The sequence below is a fragment of the Symphodus melops genome (genome assembly GCF_947650265.1).
Source record: "Symphodus melops genome assembly, chromosome: 8".
NCBI classification, from domain to species: Eukaryota; Metazoa; Chordata; class Actinopteri; order Labriformes; family Labridae; genus Symphodus; species Symphodus melops.
The window spans coordinates 11,953,895-11,972,859 of record NC_136698.1 but is presented as its reverse complement, the minus strand read 5'-3'; the positions used below and the strand labels follow the sequence as shown (position 1 = coordinate 11,972,859).

At 42.7% G+C, this 18,965-nt stretch overlaps 1 protein-coding gene across 19 annotated transcripts in view; it reads right to left on the bottom strand.

Moving 5' to 3' along the window:
- Nucleotides 1-14,934, bottom strand: part of adgrl2a (adhesion G protein-coupled receptor L2a) — a 92,218-nt gene extending 77,284 nt beyond the window's left edge. For 8 of the 19 annotated variants that reach the window (XM_079350944.1, XM_079350958.1, XM_079350962.1 and 5 more), the window contains exon 1: nucleotides 14,078-14,933. The gene's annotated coding sequence lies outside the window, so the exon portion shown is untranslated. Of the gene's footprint in view, nucleotides 1-1,956; nucleotides 2,617-7,722; nucleotides 13,122-14,077 lie in introns of those variants that run through there. The other 11 variants (XM_079350959.1, XM_079350952.1, XM_079350953.1 and 8 more) reach the window with 4 other exon arrangements.
- Between the last annotated feature and the right edge of the window lie 4,031 nt (nucleotides 14,935-18,965).

Below are 18,965 nucleotides of genomic sequence, written 5' to 3'. Positions count from 1 at the left end.
GAATCTAATTAGTCTGTGCACATAAAAAAAGGGTGCATGGTTGGTACTTGGAGCTCATTAGGACACGGCAAAAGACACGTTTGTTGCATGATGCAGTTTGTCATGGGTAAATTAGTCCAAACAAATAAGAGATTATAGAAACCAGAGCCCAGCAGTTTGAGCAGCAAAAATCTCTCAAACTCATCTTCCCAATTTAACCATGCAAAGATCAAACAGTGCCACGGGGCTGTTGGCTATAAGCAAGATGAACAAGTGCACGTTTCACAGCAGCAACACGACGGCTGTGCGAGACGCCGAATTATGTTGAGCAAACAGAGAGTTAGAGAGGTCAGAGATTTTGCTCATCAGGGTCACGTTCACTGGAAAACAGTTCTGGAGTTCAGCAGCCTGTGTGACTTATTTATTTTCGATGTCCATCCAACAAAACATGTTTGTTTACAGAGGGGGGGGGGGGGGGGGGAAATGGATCCAGGGCATTTTTGGACGCATGAGTCCTGTTTTTTTTTTCTTCTTTTTAGTCTATGATAATAACATGCTGTATTTACTCGGATATGCACCAGTAAGCAGCTTTGGTGACCCTCCACTCCCCCCCCCCCCCCCCTTCTCTCAAAATGAGCAGTCAGATGGTTAAAAAAAAAAAAAAAAAACAGCTCCATCCTTCTATTGAGGATCTCGCCATCAATAATGCACTGTGATCGTGAGGCGTTATTAAACAGGACGATTAATTTTTAAGGCAGCGGGCAGCAACGCCAAACATGGGGAAGGTAATGGAGAAGATGAATCGTCAGAGACAGGTTAAAGACGAACAATAACAAGTAATGTATTCACGTTTTTTACTCATTTAAGAAATGAGAAACAAAAGAGAAAGTGAGGAAGAATCTTTTGGACTAAAGAGGGGGGGGCGGGGGGGGGGTTTAAAACACCTTGTACATGTGATTGAGTAAGGCGAATCCAGATATTGAGTCATAGCACATTTTGCTCACTTGTCTAAAAGCTGCAGAATCCTTCTCTTCTTTGTTTGCTTTTTAGAGCTGCATCTTCCCCTTGGTGACTGGTATATTTAACAATGGCTTAGAGAAGGTTTTTACCTGGATTTACCCCATTATTGCTTTTTTTTTCTCCTCTTGGTACACGTTTGTCAAGTAAGCTTGAAGGCAGATTCCCTGTCTTTGACTCATTCTAAAATTACACACACACACACACACGATCCTTAAAAGTTCCCAAGCTTGGATGCTGTGATTGTGTTTCTCGAGACAGTGGTGGAACATTTAGATGATTTTGAAGGGTGCTGATTCCCTCTCAGATTAGAGGCACTGTGCGAAACGTTGGCCAGCCATGGCTGTGTCTAATTGAGGCTTTTAACCTTTCTTGTGGCTCAGAGGGGAGGACAAGCAGAGCCAAAATACGGGACGCGGCGCAAGCTCAGACGGCGCGGAAATAGTAAACATCACAAAGACTTCCACCCTCACAGCCGAAGCAATGCTAAACAAATTACTTCAGCGGTGGAGTGGATCTTGCCGTAGCCTGCTTTAACCTTACGTACGTCTATCCGGGTGCTGCCATTTCTACTTTCAATCTTTAAGATGGCATGAATGCCTTTGTCAGACAGAGGAAGCGGCGTGTGTCAACCTTAAACAAGGTATAGCTCTGCAACTCGTCAGGAAGCTCAGACAAAAGACGTGGGTGGGTGTAGTCTTTCCTGAATGCAATCACTTGTCAGCCCTAAATCTTCACTCAGTGCTGCCCTGACAGGTAATAGTGCTTGTTAAACCTGATGAAGGTATATTGGAGAGTTCTTTTCTTTTCCTCTTCAAAGACACAGAAACATGTCTGAAAGGCATTTAGCTGCTGCTCAGAAATGAATCTTTTTCACGCTCTGCTGCACAAACAGGAAAAAAAAAAAAGTGCCTTAAAAAAAAATAAAAAAATAAAAAAGGCAAGCACCGTGGTACATGCATATAAAGCAACATGACAAGCTGGAGAAACCGGAGTTGCTTTGAATTTTCCGGCTGCATCATTAGATTTCCCTCGTGCAGTTTCAGTGTCACTCCTCCTCGCCCTCTGCCCACTTTCGGCGCTGAAAGAGAGAGGACAGTTTTGGGGCTGAGCCTTCATTAGCATAACATCAGCACCGTGTGTGGGGATTGTGATGCAAACAAGCTCAGATTGGCTCATTTGACACCCCTCTTTTAATAAGTAAGGTGCTGGAGGAGCTCACTCCTGCCTGGGCACTGTACAATGGATCAAACTCTTTGAGACTTAAGAGAATGAGAAAGGAGTTTTTTGGGGGGTTTTTTGTCTTCCCAACGTGAGAAAAGTTTCATCTCCAATTTCAATGAGAGATGACATTAAGAACACATTTGTCCAAAATCTAAGCACATGGCACATACCGGTAGTTAAGAAATAATGTTTGTCACGGTAGGAAAAAAAAATTCTCTCTTTTCAGGAAAAAATACCGGCTTCCAACTGACCATGATTCAGCCTGGAAATATTTTTTTTTTAATTATGTAAATGGGCCTGTGGCTTATGTTATCGTCCCCTGCCACCCACAGCAGGACAGCAGATACAGCAATCACTGCTTCTGCACCTTGTGTATGTTTAATATGTGTTTGCTCTTTTGTGATAAAAAAAAAAAAAAAAAAAAAAAAAAGAGGAGGAAGGACACAAACACTGTTCTTTTCTTGTCTCTTTGCCTGCCCCCCCCCCCCCCCTGGACTAAAGTCAGAGAATCTTAAGACACAAGGAGAGAGAGAGAGAGAGAGAGAGGAGACTGTCAAGCATACTGCGATAAAACATTCACCGGGAAATTATCTCTCTGTCATAAGGCCCTCCTGTTTTGAATAGCAAAGGGATTCAAATTCCCAAACAAACTGAGAAAAGGTTGGCCAATTCCGCACTCTGCCAGACGATAGTGGATTGCAGCGCAGGTCGCGACTTTAAACTGGCGTGCAGGAGGTTGTATGAAGCGGAGATCCTAATCTCAGTATCTCTGCATAGGTAATCCACTGAAGTGTAATTGCTACAGCTCTAAATCATACACAATAATGACAAGAGAATGAAACTCACTCTGAATATGAAGTGAGTGTGATAACAGAGTCCCATGTGTGCAGGGGAGGTTACACTTGGACCAAGGGAAGAAAACTGTCCTGTGAGCGTCGCTCCTGACAAACAGCTCACACAGTCCACTGTGAAATGTATATTTTATTTCACTTGTCTCAATTATATATAAATTCATGTATGGATAAAGTTCAGTCTGTTTTAAATTGGTTTCTTTTAGAATAAGTGGGATCGTGATGGGATCGTTATTCCATTTTGCACAACTGACGCGGTTGTCAAGCTAAAGTGCAACGTGCCGCGCGAACGGTGAAGACAGCCACTTTTAATTCATGAACGCACTTTTACGATTTTTGCCAATGTGGTCGCATGAGCATTTTTTTTTTTCTAAATCACTTCATACAAAACTACTCGAAGAACGATAAGGCGAGAGAAGGCGTCTGGATAGTCACGCAAGTGTGACCTGAAGATTCCTGGAAAAAGCTGATCAGCTTGGCCACACTTCTGTGTTTGACATCTACATTTAAATATAACTTCAAACTGATATCATCAACGGGTTGTTTTGCACTCTATGAAGAGGACAAAAAAAAAAGTGACTCAGTGAAAAGAAAGCGTGTGAGTTACTAGTCCAAACTTCAAAAGAGAAACTTCGGTCTTGCTAATAAATATGAATGTGAATTTTTCCATCTCTGGCATCCATCTATGTTTTATCCACTAAAATATCCACAGCATCAATTAGTGCTTTTTGTTGAGGGGCGATCCCTGCATGCTCCAGTTGTATGAATAGTGTCAGAAAAGCTTCACTACACTTTTCTGCCTCGGTGCAAAATGTTTAACTCGTCTTAAAGTTTAAATACTAAGTATGTGGTTGAGAGAGTCTTGTAAGAGTGACTCTGGAATATTTTCTCACTCTGTCTCTTGGTAATATCTGCACAGCCCTTTCCTCTACCGCACTGCTTCCATTATGCACCGGAGCTCATGAGCCTTTTCAGGTGAGAGAATAAAAGCTCCTTTTTTTTTTTTTTTTTTGGCCCTCGCAGTAAAGTGAGTAGGCGTTGCGGTGTCTGCTACATTCACCCTCTCTTGCTGATTGTTAGACTCGGTTTCAGTTTCTGGTTTCTACATTTAAACGCTCGCGTTTTATTGGAGCACATTTTCCATCATCAATACTGCTTCACCTCTCTGTTAGATAGATGTTGCCATGCAAAACATGACAAAACTTTTTTTTTTTTATATCCTTATATCCTTCAGGCAGGTCTCGGTCTCTTCAACTCCAGCGGATCACATACCCGCTGGCCTGCCGGACCTATTTTTGATGGTAATGGCTGCAGGCGCCGCATCCTGTCGGCTCACTCCACACTCACTAGTAATCAGCTCGGGTTGATGAATGACGGAAGTGCCACTGGCTCCGCTGCAATGACAAAAATGTGCCTGTTTCTGCCCCCCCCCCCCCCCCCCCCTCTTTCACTGTCCTCCTTACACTTCCTTTTTTTTTCTCTTTCCGTCTACTAAAGCACTCATCGCTCACATTGGTTAAGCTGCCGGTGCTGAAGCTAAAAATGAGACGTGTGTTGCCTGATACGGATGCTGTGCTTGAGTTTCTGTACAGCTCAGCGCCTTGCGTCTGCTCATCATTACACCTCAATGAATTGGAATCATTGGATGATTCCTGAGGACAGATATGTGTTTGACTTAACGCACAGAGTTCACAAACAAAGACGTACTGCGGGTTCAGATGATAGAAGTCTTTGCCGATTTTGTCTTTTTGGCGCGGGCTTAATTAGTCGAAGAACAAGAGCGGCTTGAAAAGTAATGCCAAGTTTTATAGACTGCTTTTATGTAGTTGTAGTGAGCTGTGTAAAACAAGTGTGTAAAACCTGACCTTTTTTTTTTTAAAGAACTTGTAACTCCACATGAAAGCGCTGACGACCTCTCAATAGGTCGCGAGAAGGTAAACAACGTAACGGCCGTGAATCAAAGTCGAGTTTCGTTTTGAAACGTTCTTTTCGAAAAAGTTGGGGAGCTAAAAAGGCGCTGACGACTTGTACAAATTAGCAATGTGTGGGAAACAAAAAAAAATGTCTGTGCAGGGCGCTGGTGGTCCAGCGGTCAGTGCGTGCGGTGCGTCCCATGTATGGAGGCTGTAGTCCTCCGCGCGGGTGGCCACAGTTCAAGCCCGACCTTTTGGCTTCTTTCCCGCCAGTCATTCCCCACTCTGATTTTTCATCTCTATCCACTGTGCTATCTTTCCAATAAAGACACAAAAAATCCCAAAAAGAAATATTTTTTAAAAATTACCAAAAAGACAAGCCAAACACACACACACACACACACACACACACACACACCAACATCCAAAGTGCAATTAGAGAGCAGAAAGCGAGTCAATCTTGTTTTTAATCATCAACCGAAAAAAAAATCTTCTTGAAATCAATTAAATGAACCCAAAAAAATAATCATCTGAAAGCTTAAAACGAGGCTGTTCTTCGGAGGTAAAACATGTCAAACCCTCACATAGGACTTCTATGCAATAAGGTGTTTTTGCATTTGTTACCATCGCCTTTGATGTTAGCCCTTTACGACTGTCATGTCCTAAAGTGGCTTTAACTGTTTGTTCTTACCTCTCCCTATCTATGCATCTCACCTTCACCAACAACAAGCCAGCTGTGAAGTCGAAGGAGCGGTGCTCCCACTCGTCTTAATGACTTAAAACCAGTTTTCAAAGGGACCTGGATAGCTGAATTAGACAAACAGGGCGGTCTAATGGATAAAGCAGTCAGGGTATGTGTGATTTATAGCAGCATTCACACCAGCAGAGCCGCCTCACACCTCATTTAAAAGCTGCATGATTAATTATAAAGGCAGTCTGTATATGTGTTTTTCCTGTGCTAATGCCAAAAAAGACCCAAATCAGAGATGTCAATATCAAGCATTCCAATTTTCATTACGAGTACATTAATAATTTCATGTTTCATGTCCGCACACACATGACACATGCACACACACATTGAGAAGCTGGAGTTATGAGCAGTATTTAAGATGCTCATTACCTAACCCCCCCCCCCCCCCCCCCCCTCCGGCAGAGGAGGAGGAGGAGGAGTTGGAGTTGGATGGAGCAGGCAGCAATGGATGCCAGGCCTGGCACAGCTGTACAAGCAAAGCTGTAAAGAGACGTCACCGGCCTCTGTTGCTCAATCTTCCCCTGTGTTAATCCCACACTATCTGCATTCACGTCAGGCCTGCTCCTCATGTCCGTAGATTGCTTTCACACTCCTAAGTTCAATTTGGCAGGAAAGTGGACATATTGCATCACTTCTCCTGGCCGATAAATCCTCTCTCGGCATTGTTCCCTCTTTGAATTATCTTTTTCTTTTTTCTTTTTTCTGAGACAGCATGATGATCCAATCCGAGTCATTTTCCGCAAGATATTTCTTGCTTCTTGTTTGCTCTTTCAGGTATTCACTGAAGCAAGTAAGATCTTATGAAAAAAAAAAAAAAAATGTTGGTTTGGTATTGGATGCTAAATCCGAGCTGTGTGACTTTTAGCAGCGGCGTAGCAAATATGAGTACATACGAGATTTAAAAGCCTTTAATGCTACTGAATCTCTTCTTAGCTGATCAGATCATCTTCTAAATGGCCTCAATACACAAACAGGGCCGTGTGCACACCGGCGTCAGCTTCATTCATCTCTATTCATCATTTACAGTATGAGGCAGAGACTACATGCTGTCTTTGCAAACCCCCACTCTGCTACTGTAGCTGCTCAAAAGCACTCTGGTCAAACCCCAACAACATGTTATAGGCAGTACTTTCATTCCCAGGCTACTAAGCAAACAAATCCTGGCCCTCAGGGCAGAGTTTTTATTTTAACATCTCTTTTTCAGACTGACATTTTTGTCCTCTGTTTTCAAATGTTTTCCCGAGAAGCTTCTCTCCGGTTGACCCAGGGCCGAGCGTGTCGCCTCTGGCTTGTCATGGAGGAAAGAGTGATGCGGTTCTGAGGGCAACAGAAAGGGAGGCTCTGTCCCGAGACAGCAGCAGGTGCAGCTGTGACAGTTGCCGTGTTGTTGCTAGCGCTGCACTGTAGCCGAGATGAGGTTCACAGATGTAGCCACTCAGTGCGCTGGTTTATTGGCTGCCTGAGACAATGCATCTCTGTCAAGAACAACTCCTCCTAAGGCCATTCCAGTCTAAGAGCGCTCTGTATGAAACAAGGCGGAGGAAAACCTCGCTCTGACAACACAAGGTCAACTCTGCTTCGCATGCAACACACTCAAAGCTTCCCCGTGCTTTGCCAAAAGAAAACAAAAAAAAACGCCATCCAACCTGAAGCAATCACAATGAAACGTAGCAGTTTGAGCCAAATGTTCATGTCAAGTGGTTCGTTTGGCTGAGGAAATACAACAAAAAAATAAATACAAAAGAAAATATCGAAATCATGCACAAACATATTTTTTTTTAAATCATAGCGTTTCATGTAAAAGCACACATTTCTGTACACGCTAGTGCTACGAGCGTTGTCACGGTTTGTCCAAACCCATTTGTGGATAATTATTAGCAAGCCGTCATCCTGCACATGCTTCTCGAGCACCACCCGAGGATGCACTTCGCCCCCCGGGTGCATCTTGACGACATGCATCACAACACTCTCAATGAATCACACCTACAGCGAATGATTATTGGCATCCGTTCTGCAGCCAGTCTTTCTTCTGGAGAAGAAAGCAAACCTGAATCCTTTCTTCACTTCAGGCCCCTCAAAGTAGTAGTCAAAGTCCAATCCCAGGTAGGGTTTTCGTTGAATCTCAGAGTGTTGGGAGATCTGAGATAATGTGACTATTGTTTTCCTGTAAAGCACCCAGTCTCTGCTTGTTCAATTACTGGAAGGAGCCTCAACGAGGGCGGTTAAATCATTTGCCGAGACATTATCTACGCAGAGGGAGAAAGACAGAGAAAGAGAGAGACGAGGTGGGGAGGGCGGGTGGGAGGGAGGGAGGGAGGGAGGAGAGCAGACATAGGGGCCAAACTTTAGTCTGCAGAGGAAACAGAAACATTTTTTTTTTTTTTTTTTTGTGGACCACACATGGAGGGTGGAGCGAGGATAAAAGCAGCAGGACTCATGATTCACGGCAGGAAATTAATAGACTAATACGCTTCTCTCTGTTTCAACGCCAAAAACCACACAATAGGATCAAATTGTTTTCATTACAGGTGATGATGGATATCTATGCAGATTATAGAAATGTACTACATTTAGGAGCGAGCCACCACAAACTCCATTCTTCCTCGCACACGCCGGCTCCGCCAAACAAAAGCAAGTCGCAGGCGCTCATCTGTCAGCGTGAGCAATCATTAAGAGATAATTTGATTGTTTTTTTTTTTTTTCAAACTCGCCTGTGTTTGATGTCTCTGGCACGGTAGCAATTGAGCAGACAATTATTTTGTTGATTAGCTTAGTTTTTTAGCAACTTCCCATGCCTGTGATATTCCTCTGAAACTCCCAGACCAGACGCTCAACTCCATCTGACTTGGCAACTAAATTACAAGAACAAAGCCTTCACACTTCTACAACTAAACACTGTAAAATAAAATTTCAAAAAAAGTCTTTTTATCTGAGCCTCAGACTCTCCAAGCCAACCAGATCTAGAAGGAAATGCACAGGCGCTGCACATAACCTTAAGAGAGAGAAAAAAGTGAGCAGAAACATCAGACGGAATATGTATCTGGCAGGGTTTCAACTGCAAATTAGTCAGCACCCAGTGTTTCAGAGTACGTTTACTTGCATTGCTTGTTTTTTTGTTTTTTTTTCACAGTTTGATTTTACTGTTTGGTGTATTTGATCCTCCAAAAATCACATTTCTTTGAAAATTGCATCTAAACAAGAACACCTCTACCTAGGTGAGCATCCAATGCTGTTTTTTTTTGTTGGGTTTTTTTTTTACGAAAGCGCTCTCACTATATCACATTGCACACTGTGAAGAAAAAAAAAGGACTACTTAAAAACATATTTTCCCATATCATGACACACCATTTGCTCCCATTGAAAGTCATACTTTTGGATTGTTGTTTGGTTTTTTTTCTAGTAGCTTTAGCGTGATGTTGCCACATCCTACTGATGCTTTCTCATGCTCTTTGAAATTTCACATCCAGTTATTTGGCAAATTATTCCACGAACTTTGCCAAGAAAGTATTTAATCCAACACAAATGGTATGTAGATCAATTCCTAGCTACATCCTAAGGACAAAAACAAAGATATTTAAAAAAAAAAAAACCTTATTCATGTTAAACTCTCACTAAATTCCCATTTTGCTGGAATCCTTTCCCTCTAAATGCGCAGAAGAGCACTCACAGCCTTACATGAAGTTCAGAAAAAGGAAGTATGCTGGGTAACTTACACTTGCAGGGAGTCAAGGACAGCATCAGCCTATATGGAGGAAGTATATTGCTCTGATGTGTTTACCCTCGCCATCCCTAAATAACAGCCCTGTCTTGTTGGAAAAGGGGCTTTTAAGCATGGATGTGCTCCGCTCTGCTATAATCCAGCCGAGACATTACTCCTTCCCCTGGCAGACGTCCGCAGATCTCCCCCCTCTCTCCCAGCCAGGGCCCTGCTCTCGGCTGCTATGGCAGAGCCGCAATAACTGCTGTTTGCTCAGAGCCTCGCCTCCCAGGTTCTCCTCTGTCACACACAAATGGAATATTCACCCAAATAGTGTTGCAGCTGTGCACAGATAAGGACGAGCCCTGTTCGTTCAAAGCCCACAGAATGGGTCAACGTGTGTGTGTGTGAGTGTGTGTGTGTGTGTGTGTGTGTGTGTCAGAAAAATATAAAAAAGTAGATGAAAATGTAATTGTTAAAATATTTTGGACGTCTTTCGATTGATCAAAAATATCTTCATACCAAAATTCTTCTTTTCTTTAAAATTGTTCAGATGTTCGAAAGTAATCATTCAGAACTGGCATGAAGGTGAAAATGTTCATCAGTGACACAACACATTTCAGAAAGAAGTTGTGTGCACGTACCGCTTTTTGCAGGTATTTCCTTTATTTGCTTTGGGCGTGTCCTAAAACACACACTGCCACTAAACGCACTGCACAGCCTGTCTGAAACACACCCTGTGCACGCAGCAGCTCCGATCACAAACCAAACCGATGCCTCTTAAAACCAATCGTTTTATGACCAGCGGACAGGTTTTATGACCCACTTTTGCACTTTGCACTTCCTTATTTATTTTTTTTCTTCTTCTTAACACCTTTCAGAGAAGCACGGAATGACAAAGAGATGCCAAAGACTCTCATGGAGGCTGCCATTTAACCACAGAGCTGCGGAGGAGCCATCGGCTAATATCCGCGTTGTTCTCGCCGTCAAGAGGCTGAATTGACCCTCGCTCTCTTTTTTTCCCACCGCCTATGTCCTTGCTGCGTAATGCTCTGCTAGGAAATTATTTAGGCAAGCAGAAAGTTTCACCTGCCATTTCAGGGGCACCGAATCCCACGCTGCACCAGAGGCCTTTGGCAAGTGGAAACAAATGTTTGACAAAATGGCAGGGAAGGGAGCACGCTGGCGCACAGCATTTTACTGATTGCCAATCGTAAAATAAAATCAGTCATGAAAGGGGAGGTTTTCTTGGCCCTCCAAAGGGCCTGTACGTTACATCAAATTTGGCCTAGCTTTCTTTTACAGCCTTGTTTCTTCCCTTTAATGGGCAGCAGTTATCCGCACAGTAGGGCTCCATGTAGGTGGGGTTAGCAACAGAAAAGATTGCATCTGCTAACACAAACCCACAGTTTACACGCCAAATAAATACGGGCCATGTAAATCTCAAAGCTTTGACTCGCCTCTGACGCGTTCACGACCTCTATCATTTGCACAATAATGCTATGGAACAGCTAACACACGTCCTTTTTTTTTTTTTTTCTCGGTGAAATTGCAACTTGAAACACACACTGTTTGGCAACAAAGACTGCGATGCTCAGGAGAAGAAGGAGGGGAAAAAAAGAAAAAGAAAAAGAGATGAGCTTGAACGCCCAGCGAGAATAAAAGAACTCCATCCCCACAATGCAAAGTTAGCACACACAATCCATTCTGCCACAATGCGACCTTTAAATCAATCATATGGACTCGCCAATTGCTGCTGTGACAAAGACAACAGGCTGATCTGAAGAGGGAGGGAGAGAGAGAGAGAGAGAGGGAGAGTGTGCGACACAAAAACAAAGTGGGGAAATGTTGCCACTGGTCAATGTGCGAGCGCTAGCATTGAATTAAATCAATAACAAATTACCTTAATAAAGCTGGAGTGGAAGTGCCTGGCTCGTTTGTGAGAATTTTTCAAATGTGGAGAGGCTATGAAAGCTGCGTTATGATCTGTTTAATGCACCAGGCAGACGAAACTCAGCTGCTGTTTCTAGAGAAGGGGGGGAGGGAACGTACGGCAACGGAATATGAAGCAACAGTATGTAATGTCAAACATTTTGGACGCGTTCACACCCACTCACCCCCCGATCACACTCACTGAGACCTCAGAGTCGCGTTTGCTTTAAGTGTGCGATATAAGAAAGAGTTGAGAATAAGGGGATATGTCGCACGCCGTCTGCCCCCCCAAACTCACACAGGAGTGTGCTGGCCTGTATCGATCTGAACACACCCGCAAAGAGGGCTAATCTGAAGCTCTGGTAGATCAAGAGCAGCTGCAGATCTTTGAAACGGGACGCACTTCCACTGAAACAAGAATACAGACTGAAAAAAAAGGGACTTTGGCACGCTGGATTCAACAGTAAGAGGCACATAATGGCATGCTCTATGTGAGCTTTGTCTTTTATCCGAATATGCAAGTAGTTTTATCATTTGCACTGACTGTAAATACACCAGCTGAATAAATATTTCCAAAACGTTGCCCTCTATTTTTTCGTCGTTGTTGTAATTGCTGGGTAATGCGTGTTTAAGTCTTTTGAATTGTTTGCTATTCTGCGACAACAACAACAGCAAAAAAAATCCAAGTGAATTTCACCAGCACACAACTTCAAAAGTGCCATTATTACTTTATCGCGTGAAACTGCGTCGACACGATCTCACAGCCGAGCGTACAAAAAAACAAAAAAAACAAATCCAAGTGAGATCATGTTAGACACAAGATGTCACACGGACCTACTTACAAGAACGAGAGGAGATACACAAGTCTTTCAGTTTTTCGCAGCTCACACACACAAACACACACACACACACTCGAGCCTTTAAGGCTCAGCCAAAGCCAGTGGCAGAAAATACAACTTCTTCCATTGTGGAAAAGCTCTGGACACTTTGATATGCTAATATGTTCCTCCCAAACAGCTGGAATTTGCACTTGCATTAATTCATTTTGTGTTGGGTTTTTTCTTTTTTTAAGCACAAACACGTGAAAAATGGAGTCCTCCAATAGAGAGGGCTGGATTGAGACGTGTATCCTGAAGAGAGAATAAAACACGCAGAGAGCTCATTTCTCACATATTCCTAAAAACCTCCACACTTGTTCACAAATGGACCGCCTTTGTGTTTAGCTGAATGTCACTTTGTTTTGGTAGGCGAGAGAAGATAAAGCCACTTCATCCTGCAAACACTTGGCTTATTCTTTTGTTTTTCCTTATCTCTCTTATATAAAGCCTTAGAAGAAGAAGAACATGGTGCCTAGTCAATCAGGATGGTTGCATTTGATCATTTGGGAACATTTTCGATGACAAAAAAACTCAAACTGAGCACTTGTGTCAAATAAATTGTGTGTATTGCTGTCAGTCATTGACCGTACAGATGGAAAGTGTTCCCAACCAAAAGACAGAAATGAGACACATTCATAGACTCCAGGCAGGATTTTTGTAGCTCCCTCTCTTTAAAAAACCAGACGCATAAGCTTAAAAAAAAAAAAAAAAAAGGAAAGGAGGAAAAAAAAAAAGAAGCACGGGGCATGTGGAGGCTTGAGCTAAATTTATCCCAATCCACTGATCGATCACTGGAGATAACTGCTGTGCTCCAGGCTGCCGTGCATCAGCGGCTGGCTGTCTGCTCGGCTGGCCGCTGTGTGTGTTTCCCGGGCCGGGAGATGAGCACACACCGCACCGCGTGTGCCTCTGTTGCCTCCTTTAACACATGGTTGACAAGACGCTTTTTGAATCGGTAGGCCTAAATAATAAATGTGCAGTAAGAGGATCTAATTTTACTGCCACTCCGTGCCGACTGGCTTTAAGTTAAGTCTAAGCAGCCAAACCGTCTTCTTTTCGGTGTGTTTTCTATTTATATATCTTTGGCTTTTGATTGATTTTCAGTGACTTTCCCTGCGCGTGCAGCCTCTCGCATCGTTATGAACTCCGTCTCACGAGTCATTAATACATGGGGTAGGTTGAGACTAGACTTGTTTCGTCCTTTCTTTTTCTTTCTTCGGACAAATAGTCCAGCCCCAATTATAATGGATTATAGCCTGTGAATGCTCTGAAGAATCACCCAGGACATCGTTTCTCAGGTCACAGCTCCCCAACATAAATCCCTATTCAACAAGACCGTCAGTGGATTTAAAGAGGGGGGGGGGGGGCTCTGGTGACCGGCACCACCAACTTCACTCCAACTTTTGAGGACGTATACCAATTAAAGAGTGCTATAAGCCTACATGTTCTGGTTCATGTATAGTCTATGCGCTGCCTCCCCCCTCCACTTCTTTTTAATAGTTTCCATTCAGCCACAGTCTGCAGCCGAACAAATCAATCACATCTGCTTGTGTTCTGATTGATCCTTTTTTTCAATTCAGCCAACAACAAAAAATAATGCTTTAAAAAATGAATTTGAACTAAATTTGGACATTTACTCCCTCTTAAAAGTAGCACAAAGCATGTCTTGAGTTGTCCCATTGGGTAGTTTAGGCTAAATGAGTCCCGGTACTAAATCTTAAGTAAGCTTACAAAGACATAAAAGTTACTCCACGCCAACTTGTCAAAATCAGTTTCCTGCTTAGGCTCCGATTTATTTAAGTGTGACCACACAGTAAATATAAAATAACTCTTACCTTTCTTTAGGCAGTGAAGCCAAACAGGCTCAGATGAAAGTCAACAGGGATGCGATTTGGGTAATAAATTAAAACAGAAACAACAAAAAAGTCAGATTATGGAAAGAGAGTCCTCTGCAGCAAAGAGTCTGCAGGTCTGAGGCATGCTCCCTTTCTCTGGGACAGACACGTTGATGCTGGGGCTACCAGGCGGCAGGTCCCCCTCTCATCCCGTACATCCCGCTCCTGCACCGGACACCACACACTTCCATGACCCGGCCAAGGTGTTGCTTTACTCAGTCCTGACTTATCTGTTTTAGGGCTCTCACTCCCGGAGCAACAGCAGCAGCAGCGGCGACGGCAACAAAACACAAATGAAGAAGAGAAGCGGCGTTCAGGGACCCAGGAACCGCTGAGTGACACACACGCACTCTCTCTCTCTCACACACACAGGGACAGGCAGAGAAACAGAGTGTGGGGCTTTCAATCTCTGCTAAAAAAAAAAAAAGTGAGGGAGAATTCAACGCTCTCTCCGCTGACGACTTCTCTCCTGGCTCCTTTTGTGAATGAGACACAGTGAGGACTTTAGTGGGTAAGTGAGTTTCAGCGGTCGCGCGTGGAGAAGATCCCGCTCATAGTGTTGTTGAGACAGTTGGAGGAAAAGCGGCGCGAGCGGGGCTTCTTCCAGTAAACAGCGCCAGTGCAGAGGAGCGAGCAAGGCTGCCGTCTGCACGAGCTGTCTGAGCGAGCGCGTGAAAGGCGGGCTCCGCTAAAAACCCGGCATGGATTCTGGATCCGCGCTGACTCGGAGTCTGTAGATTCATCAGACTTATTATCATTCCCGGAAGTAACCCCTCGTTTTTTGTACTTACCTACAGAAAATGTATCTGCGTCACTCCGGAAGGATGCACGTTGTCGATAAAAGCCCCCGTCATTTTTGGCCTTTTATTTTTTTGTTATTTTTGTATAGCTTGCACTGTCTTCCTTTTGTGTATAAGAGGCCCATTCTCTGTCACAGTAGGCAGTCCAGCCGATTCAACCAATGAAAGAGGACTTATTCTACTGTAATTCTAGCAACATCAAAGTGAACATGGACGCACAGACACTTCTCAGACCCCCTCTTTCATTCCAACTCGCCCCGCAGGATAACACAGTGGCCCGGGCAGGAGTGGTCAAGCTACTGCAGAGGAGCCAAGTGTGTGTGCTGCCAAAAGAAGAGAGAGAATCTCTCCCGAATTGTGTTTTTTTTTTCTTTCTTCTTAGACTTTTTTTTTTTTTTTTTTTTTTTTTTTTTTACATGATCCATGTTCTGCAGAAGTTTTTTTTTCCTAGTTTTTTTCTGGCTGCTGTGGCTGTGACCTCTGCACTCTCATGTGCGCTGCATGCTAAACTGGTGATCCACAGTTTTGTTCTAATTGTGTGAAATTACGTTAAGGAGATATTTCAGTGTGATGCACCTTTTGAAAAGAGCTAAATGATAAAGACACAATTTTTAGCCGTTTCTCGACGTCTTTATTTTCAGTGCAGCTGCTGTTTTTCATTTCTTTATCACATCCTTTATCTTTGGGGACTAGAACATCTGATAATATAATAAGCCTGCTAGTCACAACTGTTTCATGTTTATTCCTGCATTTGGTGAAGACTCGGAGCATGTTGTGATCCGGTCGAGGAATTTGGTCCAGAAACATTATCAGGCAGGACGTGGGTACACACCTGGCTTCAATATAAACTGTCTTTCACCCAGTGAGGGGAAATGTGAAGTTGAGTCATGCTTGCCAGGTGAAGGTGAACGCAGCAGAGGGGCAGACTTATGTTTTCATAAGCATAATTTTTACATAATAATACAGCCCTCTTTTTTTGCAAGGGACAAAGAAGAGAAAACAGATGTAATAAAAGGTCACCCAGTGGCAGGCGTCCATATCTAGAAAGATGTTTATTTATAAGCCCAGACCAAAAACACGTGTGGTGTCTATGGGCGGCAGTGTTGAACAGCTGAAACTGCCATTTTGCTTGAATTCATTTGAATCTGTTTCCTCGGATTGTCAACAGAGGGCATTAGACTTATTTTTTCATTTCTTGTGAATGAGTATAATTTATTGAACAGTTAAAATTCACAGCCAGGCAGAATTCAAAGATTTCAGTTTGAATTACCGATGCATTAATGATATTTTGCTAATTTTAGACTGCCTTGTGGTGTGTGTGTGTGTGTGTGTGTGTGTGTGTGTGTGTTTGTTGCAGTGGTTGCACATATAGCGTTCATGAAAATCGTGTGTTACAAATGCAATAAAAAAAAACCATTGTGTATTACTGTTATATTCATCAACTAGTACAACCTAAATACTGTCTTTTTCTTTGAAAACAATGAGAAAATAAACAATTTCTATATACGTATATATATTCAACAAAACAAAGATCCTAGTGTCTCTTTGCAGCATAGTTAAGATGTAACTGCAGAGTGTCCTGTTTTCATTTCAGTTAAAAATGATGGCAGATGCTTTGGACAGTTCTCAGTCATCCATGGTGAGAGCAAACATGTCCTCCCCTATTTCCCATGTGGCGCCTCTTAACCTTCAATTGTTAACCCAACAATGCTTATTGGTTCCTTCCCAAAATATTTGCACATGATTTGACATTTCAGGCACACAGGACCAGTCACGGGACCACTGCTGCCGACCCCAACAAATCAGGCTTCTTTTGGGTGCTGATGGACAAAGATTTGGACGGGTTGCTTGCTTCAGAGCACGATTAACAAAGCCACGTCCAAGCTCGATCACTCAATCATTTGTTCATTAACTGTTTTTCTTCTCTTATTAAATGGAAAGCTTGACACAGATGTACCTTAACATATTTTACTGGTGTTAAACACTTGCGTTGATGAATGTGACTCAAAAAGAAGTGAAATAGCCTCAAACATACTTCTGTAATCTTAACTATATTGTCTGTGCAAAATGCAGATAAAGGGATACTTTTTGTGCATTCCCTCTGTCATATCTCTTCAGCAAAAGTTCAAAGTGTAGCTTCAAGTATGTGAACTGGAAACTAGGTACGTCTCTGTCCCTTGCTACGTTTGCATGAAATCCTGCAGCTTGATCTGTTCCCAAACCGAGGTGAAACTCCTCCACATCACAACCACTCTCCGTATTCTCTCATCAATTTTGTCAAGCTGGCTTTAGTGGTCTCCTTGGATATCAAACTCTCGGAGTAGACTCATAATCAAAGAAGGCCTCTCTACACAGCGGAGAACTCCGTTAATATTTATGTAGCCATGGGCGACCAAGCAGCTTGGAGTTTTGACCTCACTTGTGCTGCACCTCCAGGAGCAGCCCTGATTCTGCACTGGCTGAACCAGGAAGAGCGTATTTAGGCAAATAGCAGTTCTTGTGTAGGCTTATTTGAATACACTGGTTGCACTAAAACGTTAATATAGTATATTTGAAGACCTTGGAAGTTTCTCTGTAAATTGTGAATGAGGGTGTTATATTTTAACTTGCTGGTTATGGAGAAATGAATATTATTCAAAGCTTGTAACTGACGTATGCTTTTAGCCCTTGCCTGTTTATCTTGTTTATCAGTCCTGGAAAGACGACTGAATACTCCAGTTAATTGGTATCATTTATGGATACTTTTATTTTGACATCAGTTAGTTCTATTACACGTCTTTGACAAGTTCTATCTGAAGGTGGCTAATAATAAATGGTGGCCAGACTTTTTGAACATTTACAACACAAGAGTCTCTAAAACTAGACAGAGTACAGATGGATATAGACCAGTCTGATGCTCCTGTGTTGCTGTTGTTGTTGTTGTTGTTGTTGTTTTTTAAATTAAAATGTAATTAATGACTTGTATGTTAATAAACCTGTTTTTTATTTTTTCTCGCTTTCTACTGCTTAAATACAAAACTACAGAGGTGTTTATACTGGTTCACACCTGACCCAAAAAATCAATTATGGATAAAAGAATCAGGCTGTATTTGTCAAGCTCCTTTTTTCAGTAAACAGACCAAATAAAGGCAGTCCAAGCAATAGCTTCTGTCTAAATGTGTACTAACACGTATTCTGTGAGCTGGCACACCGAGTAAAATACTATCAAATCGAATCCCAATGAGTGAGCTCATCATTCTGCTCATATTTCAGTTATTTAATCACTCTGTCTGTTCAAAAATGCTGCTATAGTCTGCCCCCCTCTACAACCTACCCACCCCCCGCCCATCCTTTAAAGGGCCAGGACTTATAATTGACCCAGCAGACAGGAAGCAATTAAAAACAAGTCAAACACATGAGGGGCTTTTGAGATCAAATTAGAAAAAAAGAAAAGGTCCGGTGTGGGCATGTTGGGCTCTGGCTTGCACAACTGTCAAATAAGTTGAGTGTTAAATGACGCACTACATAAACAAATCATTTAAAACAAACTGAGTCGTGGTGTAAACACGAAAAGAAAATCTTTGCCCCTCTTTAAACTGCGTTCAAACTTCTCCAGGAATATTCTTTGTGCGGCAAAACTCTCTTCCAATGTTTCCCATGTTTGATGTATGAGACATATGTTGGTTTAAACAAGCAGGAGGGGAACATCAGATATAGGTGAAGAATCTCTATTCAAATGTTTTGTATGGAAACTTGGCCGAGTGGAAACAGATGTGCTTCACTTGTGACCTACTAAAAAAAATGATATATGGTCACCAGTAATATGGTTCAGCAGAGGCCAACCGTTCCAATTTGCTTCACTTTGCCATGTCAGGCTCTGGTTGGTTTTGGTAAATGTGGACACATTTTTCAAACAAAAGATGTGGCGTTCTCACTGTAAACCATGTGAAAGCTCAGTGAACTTTGAAAATGACTTGGTTGAAAGAAAGACACATTCATGATTGCAACGCTTTTGAAAGCCCAAGTTTGATCATAATTATAATTCATCA